Raw genomic sequence first — 9,542 nt, 5'->3', positions numbered from 1 at the left:
TGGTCTAACCTACTAGACTTCCTATTGCCTTAGCTAAACTTTAGCTAATTTACATGGTAGCTCTCTCATGAGTCATGGATGTTAGCAAGAAAAAAGCCTTTTGTCTTTTGGATAATTAGCTGTAAATTCGAGGCACAGGTAGCTTATTCTTTTGTTCATCACCACCACTCACCTCCACACCAAGACAAACACTACTGGAAAGGGAGGGAGGGTATCACTTCTGTGGCTCTCTGTCTGTCTGTCTGATCAATGTGCGCTACACTGCTGTGCTGTGCGAAGACGTGGAGAAAGGCAACTCAACTCAACTTATAAACCCAACCTGATATTTAGATTTTTTTGTTTGTTTGACAGGGAAAGCTGTGCGCAAACAGAAACACATGCGCACATATATACATATATTCATTTATTAAAAAAAAAAAAGAAAAAAAAGACTCCCTAGAAAAAAGGGCGCTTTCTCTCGAGGAAGTAAAAGGGCAGGTGCTCAAGCCCCCTTTGATGTCTATGTGTGCACGTGCCTGCTCCTACCATAGGTTCCCCAAAGAACCTTTCAGAAGGTTACTTTTTTTTAGTGTAAAGAACTTTTTAATAATGTTAAGAACCTTTTTCCACTGTAAAGAACCTTTCGTGCAAGGAAAGGTTTCATGGTAGTTAAAGGTTCTTTTTGCAACCGCAGATGCCAATAAAATAAATTTTATTCACTGAACAGTTTCTTGAACATGTTAGACACTTATTCATTTTTTTCATGGTTATTTTGCAAACAAAAACACAAAGCAGAAGCAAAGCTTCTGGTTTTAACTACAGTATTTAAAAAAGCATTAAAAACTATTACTTTTGACACTGAACTGTAAAGAATTGTCAACAGATTAATTTTTATTGCAAACAGAGCCCACTACTATAAACGCACTCACACCCAATGCAACATCCATCTATCTAAAACTGCTCGACAAACAAACAGAGTGCATGTGAGTGTGTGGAGGGGTGACTATGTGTTTTGATGTTCAACAGCTGACCTGTTCAGTGAGGTCAATGCTGATGCACCCAAACACATAAATAAACAGAAGCGTGACTATTGTAGCCCATGCGAGGGGGTCAGTCCCGGCCCTGCGGCTCTATTGTTTTACACCAAGAGTTTTGAAGGTTATTGTTTCTTTTCCAGCTGACCTTCACATTTCCCTCTGGAAACACTGCCATCCACCTCTCCACTCCTCCTTCAACATGTCTGCCCACTGCCAGCACCATTTTTTTTAGCCTTTTCCTTGTTCATTTGGACAACAAAGACTTCACAAACACAATGGATAATGCGCGGTTGGGGTGGTCACCCGTATTTACACATGCTGGTAAGGAAATGCAGTGGGCATGAAAGCAAAGGGGCAGTGAGTAGGGAGGGATAATAATGCAGGCCACGCTGTATGTGCTCCTCAATCACAGGAGTTTCAAGCCTTTGTTCAATATTGTATCTTCTTAGACAATTACAAGTGGGGGTTGTAAAATATGGTAATGACACTGTTTCTCAGAGCAAATCATAACTGACTTGAAATGGAATAACAATTATAACTGAAGACATGGACATGTCACTTCTGTTTTTAGGAGTCACACCATGCCATGATATTTTCTGACGGAAAAAAAAATCATCATATTTCAAGAGTTTTGCTTTGCTTGACAAAGTGATAACAGAACAAGATAGTTACATAAATAAGTGACTTTAAGATCAAGCATTTGCCAATTTCTCACATCAGGAGTGAATTTTGGACAAAGGCAAAACACAAACTACAAATTTAGTCAAAACTAAGTTATGGATTGAATCATGTCTATGATCTGTGATGGTTCAACTATACTAACAATTAAACAATTCATTAAAAAAAATATGGCCATAAAAGCCATTTTTGCACTTTCAGTGTTGTCATGATTACTGTGTTTTGCCTTTGTAGGCAACAAAAAATAATTAAAAAATAAATAAAATAAATAAAAAATGTGCAACACTTTCCAAACATTTTATGATTTAATTCTACCAATGAGACCTTTTCTTATCTTGATAATATCAATACAGTTTTATCAACCTAATATTTTACTTTCTTCCCACTAACCCAAAATAATTATTTGAAAAAAAAAACATTTTAATCTATTAATTAAAATGTGCTCAACAAGTCTATTAAAGTCATTGCACATAAAACACATAAAAAGTAGAAAGAACGTCTGCATCTTAGCCAATCAGTTACAGCTAGTAAAAAATGTCAAGTCAAATAATTAATATTCACCAGCCAAGCTGATTAGGTTTATAATGTGTCCCGTTCTATATTTTTCAGATTGTTCCTAATTGAGCTCAATGTTCAACACATTTCATGCACAAATTTTGAAGCTTTGGGAATTTGGCCTACATTTTGAAATGACCCATTAGCGCACAGTAAAACAGCTGTGCATCAGTAATGAAGGCCATGTGAGATCATCCAAATTTGGCCATCATCAACTGGCCAGCAAGAGCAGAGATTTCCCAGCCATTCACATGATGAAACAAGGCCAGTGACCTCACAATGACCAATAGAAAGCAGTTTATATAGTTCAAAAGACCCATTTTCATGGTTTTTCAGAAATATGTCACGATTGCACAGAAAAGCAATCATTCCCCAGAGAACATACAGTGAGGGGAAAGAGTTTTGGCCGAGAGGGCTGAAACATCCAAGTTCCTGAGGCTCAATAAAAGTGTCATCGGGTGTAGTGAAGAGTGGGGCTATAAAAAAGGGCCTGTAGCCCTGAGTTCCTGCCTGCTCCACCAGGGAAATTCCCTTTGTCTTAGTGTATGCAACTAATTACAGAAGGAAAGCTGTGCTGCAAATGGTGTCTATAAAATAATAAGTGTCTGTCCATAAAGTTCAAGCTGACAAACTAGCATGCAGCCCCATCAATTTATCAACAGCGGGAAAAGGGGGGCTAATGGACCTTTTAGTAGCCAGGAAAAGGAAGCGCTATGTCATGCATATAGTGTACAGAGCCTGGGAAGTTCAACAGTTATATATTACAAACAGGAATGTTTCTAGTGATCGACGATAAGAGATAAAAAAGGACAAATGGATAATGATCCAGGCAAGGCAAAGTGTAGACAGAGGGAATGACGCAGAAGTGTTGTGAACTTTGACCTGGATGAAAGAACGTGGCAGGGGTGCAGACAGAATCCTGGGGTGATCAAAAGTCATAGAGAAGCATAGGAGGGTGGGGACGAATTACTCATGGAGGATGCAGCCAAGTCGGGCAGAGAGACTTTTTTCAGAGTGCGGTTTTGAGTCACCAGACAGAGGACGGCATTCACAACTGTGCGTTTTCACACACCTGCATTTGAAATCTCTCTCAAACGTACATCAACGCATCAACTCTTTGAACCGCTTCCAGCTCTTTTCTCCTCCGCCAGTGTCGGAAATGCCGCTGTTTGAGGGAGATGTGTGTAAAGCTCTTGGCTGCTGAGGGACTGCTCTAGCGCTCATTCTGGGGGCTTCAGAGGTCGGAGTGGGGGGGATTCTGTCTGTGTTTCAGCGCGAGAGTGCCCTCTGGCCTTTGGATGGAGATTTACTGCTGATCACAGAACAGTGCTTCACTGAAAGATACGCATGACAATCGCAGCTTCTGTCGAATCGCGATCTCGATTCCATTTCGATTTATCGTACAGCCCTAGTGCCTATTGTTCTCATAGCCTTCAGTAGATTTTATTTGTTGTTCCAACTCCTCCATTTCTTTACCGACTGTGAACGTGTAGGTGTCAGAGTAGGTGTACTAACTAATTAGTGCAAACATATTTAATGCACACATGCAAGCTGAGCCTAAAAAGTATGCACAGTTTGAAAACTCTGTTCTCCAAAGAACCTTTCAGTGAACAGCTCTTAAAATAATAATATTTTCTGAATGTGAAGAACAATTTAATCATTTAAAGAACCTTTTTCCACTACAAATAACCTTTAGCGTAATGGAAAGGTTCTATGAATGTTAAAGGTTTATTAACCATAGATGCCAAATAAAGAACTTTTATTTTAAAAGTGTGGCATATAAGTAAAAACCGAAGTAGACTTGGGTGTTAAAGCTCAGCATTTGCAACAAAAATACTGACACTATGAAAGACAATACACAGAATTCAAGCTGCGCTTTGCACCTCAGATACAGGTTGTACTGCATCTCTCCATAAGGGACATGGACCATGGGGCTGGGAAGCTCATCAGCACAAATTCTTGTAGCTGGGGTGCAGTGGGAGGAAATGGGGATTTGGCGGATTCCCTCTGAGCTCTTAGGAGGAGGGGATTTGTCTCCTAAATTCATGGTAAACTAAGCAGCAGGACGGCATTAGCAAGGACAGTTTTTCAAGTGCATAAGTGGATGGTGAAAAGGGGATGTTGGTTTTCAAAGCAAACAGAGCTTTGCATGTTAACCTTTACATTCAAAGGTCCAAACATCCAGAGGGAGGGTTTGGCTGACTTCCTGCCTCTCAGTTCAGATTCCATGACCAATCCTGAAGCCTATTCTTCTCTTTGATATGATGAAAATGACCAAACAATGCCCTTTTCCTCCCTAAAGACCCAAATGGGCGATATTTAAGATATTGTTTTGCCCTAAGATATGCTGCAATTTTCAAAATAACATAATAAGCTGGAAAAAGTGTCATTTGTGGAGAGTTTTCAGAGCTCAAATCCATGTGTGCTGACATTTTTAAGAAAATGTAGACCTTGAAGTCGGTCGAGAACACATGTGTCTTGCGTGTTTAAAAGGAAAATAAACATTACTCCACAGATCTACTGACAGACGAACTGACAGACAAACTGTGTGGTGTGTGTTTAGGTCATAATGCACATCAACATAAACTCACAAAACAACAGCACTATAACGAAATTCAGAATAGCTGAGATGCATTACATACGTTTTTGTCCAATCAATCACATGATTTCATTGGAGCCGAATTTCTTTTTGAATAGAAACTGACATATTTTGGGCTTAACGCAGGCAATATTTGCTCATACAGATTCCCACATGTAACAACTGACATCTTTTCAATGAGTTTGTATTCCCGGCTGAACTAACGAGTGAGTAAATTGAGATCAGACGGGATTCATTGGGAAGTTTTATTTGTCCACCCCCAATAGTCAGCATTCCAGCTGCTAAAGAAAATAGTGTTTGTTGAGCAAGAGGGGGCTGTAAGAGTGGTTGAGAAAGCCTGGACTTTAAATGTCTGACAAAAGATTTGATGCTGACAGCAATCCCATGGTGAAGGGTTTTCCACTGCTGCCTGTGAGCTACGATTGAGGTAATACACATATCTTAAGAAATTAGTCTATACCCTGCTGGGGGGAAAAAAACATCTCAAATCAGCCTAAAGTGGTTAGCCGGTCTGTTGTGATGGTTTTAGTGGGGTTTTGGGCACTTGCCAGGCTGGAAAACCAGCTTAAACCAGTAACAAGGTGTACAGTATAGAACCCTGCTAAAAAAAAAAACTTAATCCATCTTAAACTGGTTTGCTGATCTTATCTGGTTTGGTCTCACAATCAAGTGTTTTTAGCTGGTTTCGCTGGTCCAACTAGCTAAAAGTGCCAAAAAATCCCTCTTAAACCAGACAACAGATCACCTTAACTAGCCTGGGAGACCAATTAAGACCAGCTAACCATCTTGATTTAAGCCATTTTTTCCCCTGCAGGCTATAGAGAAATGAAAGCATAATGCATCTTTTATGAAAACATAATTAGGAACTGTATGACATAAATTAATCTGGAGTGAGTAAACAAATTTAAATAAGTATTTCTAAACAAAAGGAGGATTTTTTTGTACTAAATGATTTTACAGGTCCAAGACATGATGATGATGATGATGATGATGATGACGATGATGAGACACCCAAACAAGTCTTAACTTGCACATATGAATACACCATTACTGTGATATATCAAGCTCTTTGTTGAATTAACTGCATCGATCTACGTGCCAGTTGTTAGACGCTTAGAAATATTATTTATTAAAACTACATAAGTATTTCTGACCGTGAGAAAATCAAATTGACAAGTCTGAAATAGTTGACAAGCTGTGACACATACCTTTACAGCTGTGCTGATCGGAGACATCAAAAGTAACGCAGCCAATGTACTCACTCCGTTTCCAATCCTAATATCCCACTTTGATTAAAAGGATCAAGTTTTCCCAGCTCGTGCGCATCAGGGAGTATTCCTGCTTGCTTTGACTAAACAACGCGTCTGGAGGCTTGGCTTCATGTGTTGTAATGTACTAAGCAACGCTGGATGCTCCAGGGTTCAGCTTCCAACTTTCTTGAGAGTCTCGCCGCTGAGTATGAAGTGTCATCCTCACTGGATTCACTGCTCGTGAGAACACAGTCCCATATATGAGTAACAGTCACGCGTCACTCACTCCGGACTCTCCGTGCGTGCGAACGCTGAAAGAAACGCTAGCGTAAAAAAAAAAAAAAACGTAAAATTAAGAATAGAACATCTTCCCTTTGGTTTCTTTGTCTCCATTATCCATATTCACACTACATTTAGACTGAATAGGAAATGTATTCATATAAAAATGCTAGGAAATTGCTAGTGGAGAACTGAGAAGGAGTGAAGTGAATTTGGCTACATGTGATTTGAAAGTAAGTGAGCGCGAGTGTGAGAGGAGTATTGACGTGCCCCCCGCGGACACGGACCCCTTGAACTTCCTGTCAGCGTTAACTCCTTTACTGCTGCTGTCTTCATTCATCATTTTGCTTCAGGGAATATGATCAGTCTCCTCAAAACCGTACAATTACGACGGATGAGTGCAGAGATCAACAAAGCTCTGTTTATATAATGAGGGCGTCTCTGTGAACTCTGGTTTATCAACTGTGTAGAGCTATTAAAACGCGTTAAATTAGCCGGAGAGGCAAGTTGTTTAAGGCACAGTGCCAAAATCCTCAGATGTCAAATAACATTTACGTTATTTATGTTACGTTATAAAAACCACGATGCTTTAGGGGAGACCGGGGCTTACTGTCACACTTTTTACACATTTCTCAGGAATGGGTTTATTTACAGTCTGAAAGACACATACCGAAAGTCTCTCAATGAAAAAATAAAAAATAAATAGTTTCCCCTGGAATAAAAAATGTTGATTTTTCAACAATTTATTTTATTTTTTCTACATCAATTTCATCTCACCTATAGACATCTTTCCACACTGTATGGGGTAAGTTGTCACAATGGGAAAACATATAAAACATTAATTAAAAATAAAACAACTTATGAAACACACACAAGGCTATCAAACCATTGTTTTGAATGAATTTAGAACCTTTAAAACACATGTGACTACCCCCAATAAAAATTTGACTCTAGTCCTGAGAACACAGCTCAATATTTCAGTTAAAATTTGCTTTAATCATATAGTTTATTGGTTTACATTTAAGTTTATGTCAGTGTGGTTTCTCATATGACAAAGCTGGAATAGCAAGATATCAAAATACCTTCCTTGAAACTGAAATTACTTCAACATTCAGTTTGAATGATGTTACATTTATGAGGAATACTCAGACATGTCAGCGCAAGTAATGTCTTAAATCATCACCGTAACGGTTTGTCATGCGTCTCTGAGATCACCTCACCCTTTAATCAAGCGAATATTTTGGAAGAAACTAGATTGAGAACAAAAATGTATTGAGAACAAAAATGGGCTTCTGCAGTTTGTTTAGAAGCGTTTATCCCAAATACCCAAAGCATGTTATTTTTTTAAGAAATACTTTTCAAACAATCTAACATTAACCTAGTGGTGACCAGTGTGGGGGTAATATATTACAAGTAACGCAAGTTACGTAATCAGATTACTTTTTTCAAGTAACTAGTAAAGTAACGCATTACTTTTTAATTTACAAGAGAATATCTGAGTTACTTTTTCAAATAAGTAACGCAAGTTACTTTTTTTTAATGTATTGATTGACAGCTCTCCTGTCCCCATGTTGAGAGAAATCAGAAGATGTTACTGTAGTTCTAAAATAAATATGAATATGCATTAATTAATCTCACTCACAAAAAAAAACACACAGATTCAGTATTCCTCAAAATGAATAAAAATAATGCAACTCAGAATATGACGCAACCCTGCAATAATGAAATTTTAAACAACACAAATATGCTTTATGTATTTAATCCCATTCTATTAACCAATGTCTTTGCTTCTGACCTTCGATGATCCAGTTCAACCATACTAATAAGCAAAAATTACTCTAGACGAACATTTGTGTGTCTTTTTTATTGCTGAAGTGTGTTGAAATTTCTTCTTCTGCATTCTACTGTACGGACGTAAATTTACTTTCCCTTCAGCCTGAGGCTTATTCATTTCACTTTTGGTGTGAAAAGGCTTTTATATTTGACAAAAATAGAACTTTTTTATTTTAAAAACAAACAAGCAAGCCCTGTCCAGATTTAAAAAGTAGCGCATAAGTAACGTAACACATTACTTTCCATCAAAAGTAACTAAGTATCGTAATTAGTTACTTTTTTATGGCGTAATGCATTACTTTTAAAAGTAACTTTCCACAACACTGGTGGTGACAGTTAATTACTGCACTACAATGTTATCAGCTAATAAAAGGAATGATACAACAATGAAAAGGTCCATGCATCTCATTAATGAAATTTGTTTTGTTAAATTGTTAAAGGAGACATATTATGCCCCTTTTTACAATATGTAATATAAGTCTCTGGTTTCCACTAGAATGTGTCTGTGAAGTTTCAGCTCAAAATACTCCACAGATCATTTATTATATAATTTTGAAAATGCCTATTTTAAGAGGAAGCAGAAACAGGCTGTTTTTCAGGCCTGTGTCTTTAAATGCAAATGAGCTGCTGCTCTCTTCCCCCTTTTCCAGAATAGAGCTGTGGCCATTACAGCTGGTATCTGCTAAAAAAAAAACATCTGTTTTGGTTCTGATTATCATGTTTATCACGCTGAAATCATGCGTTTATATAAGAGTTTAAACCTACGGTGGCCGAGAGAGCTCAACGCGTTGCAACTTCAGAAAACACATACAAATAGAAAAAGCACCAGCAAATCAAGAAAACATCTTCATCATTTTGACAGCAGGTGCTGCAAATTCTCACAACGCAAACAAATAAAGAAACGCACTGCAAATGCTCACAACACAACCAAATAAAGAATTGTATTTGCAGCGCGTTTCTTTGTTTGGTTGTGTTGTGAGCATTTGCAGCGCGTGTTGTCAAATTGATGAAGTTGTTTTCTTAATTTGCAGGTGCTTTTTTTCTATTTGCCATGCGTTTCTTTATTGGGTTGTGTTGTGAGCATTTGCAGTGTGTGTGTTGTCAAATTGATGAAGTTGTTTTCTTAACCACAAGAAGAAAAAAAAAGTTACTGGGTTAAAGGGGTCATATGATGTTGCTAAAAAGAACATTATTTGGTGTAATGAAATGTGTTTATGTGGTTTAAGGTTGAAAAAACACATTATTTTCCAAATACTGTACATTATTGTTTCTCCGCTATGCCCCAGCTTTCTGAAACGTGTCGATTTTTACAAAGCTCATCGGTCTGAAAAA

At 38.0% G+C, this 9,542-nt stretch overlaps 1 protein-coding gene across 2 annotated transcripts in view; it reads right to left on the bottom strand.

The window, feature by feature from the left end:
- LOC107657556 (serine/arginine repetitive matrix protein 2-like) overlaps nt 1-6,569 on the bottom strand; it is a 55,573-nt gene extending 49,004 nt beyond the window's left edge. For both annotated transcript variants that reach the window (XM_016445694.1, XM_016445695.1), the window contains exon 1: nt 6,057-6,569. The gene's annotated coding sequence lies outside the window, so the exon portion shown is untranslated. The remainder of the gene's footprint in view (nt 1-6,056) is intronic.
- Between the last annotated feature and the right edge of the window lie 2,973 nt (nt 6,570-9,542).

This window comes from Sinocyclocheilus anshuiensis, unplaced genomic scaffold, assembly GCF_001515605.1.
Source record: "Sinocyclocheilus anshuiensis isolate Anshui unplaced genomic scaffold, SAMN03320099.WGS_v1.1 scaffold255, whole genome shotgun sequence".
Classification (NCBI taxonomy): domain Eukaryota; kingdom Metazoa; phylum Chordata; class Actinopteri; order Cypriniformes; family Cyprinidae; genus Sinocyclocheilus; species Sinocyclocheilus anshuiensis.
This window is presented reverse-complemented; position numbering and strand designations above follow the sequence as displayed.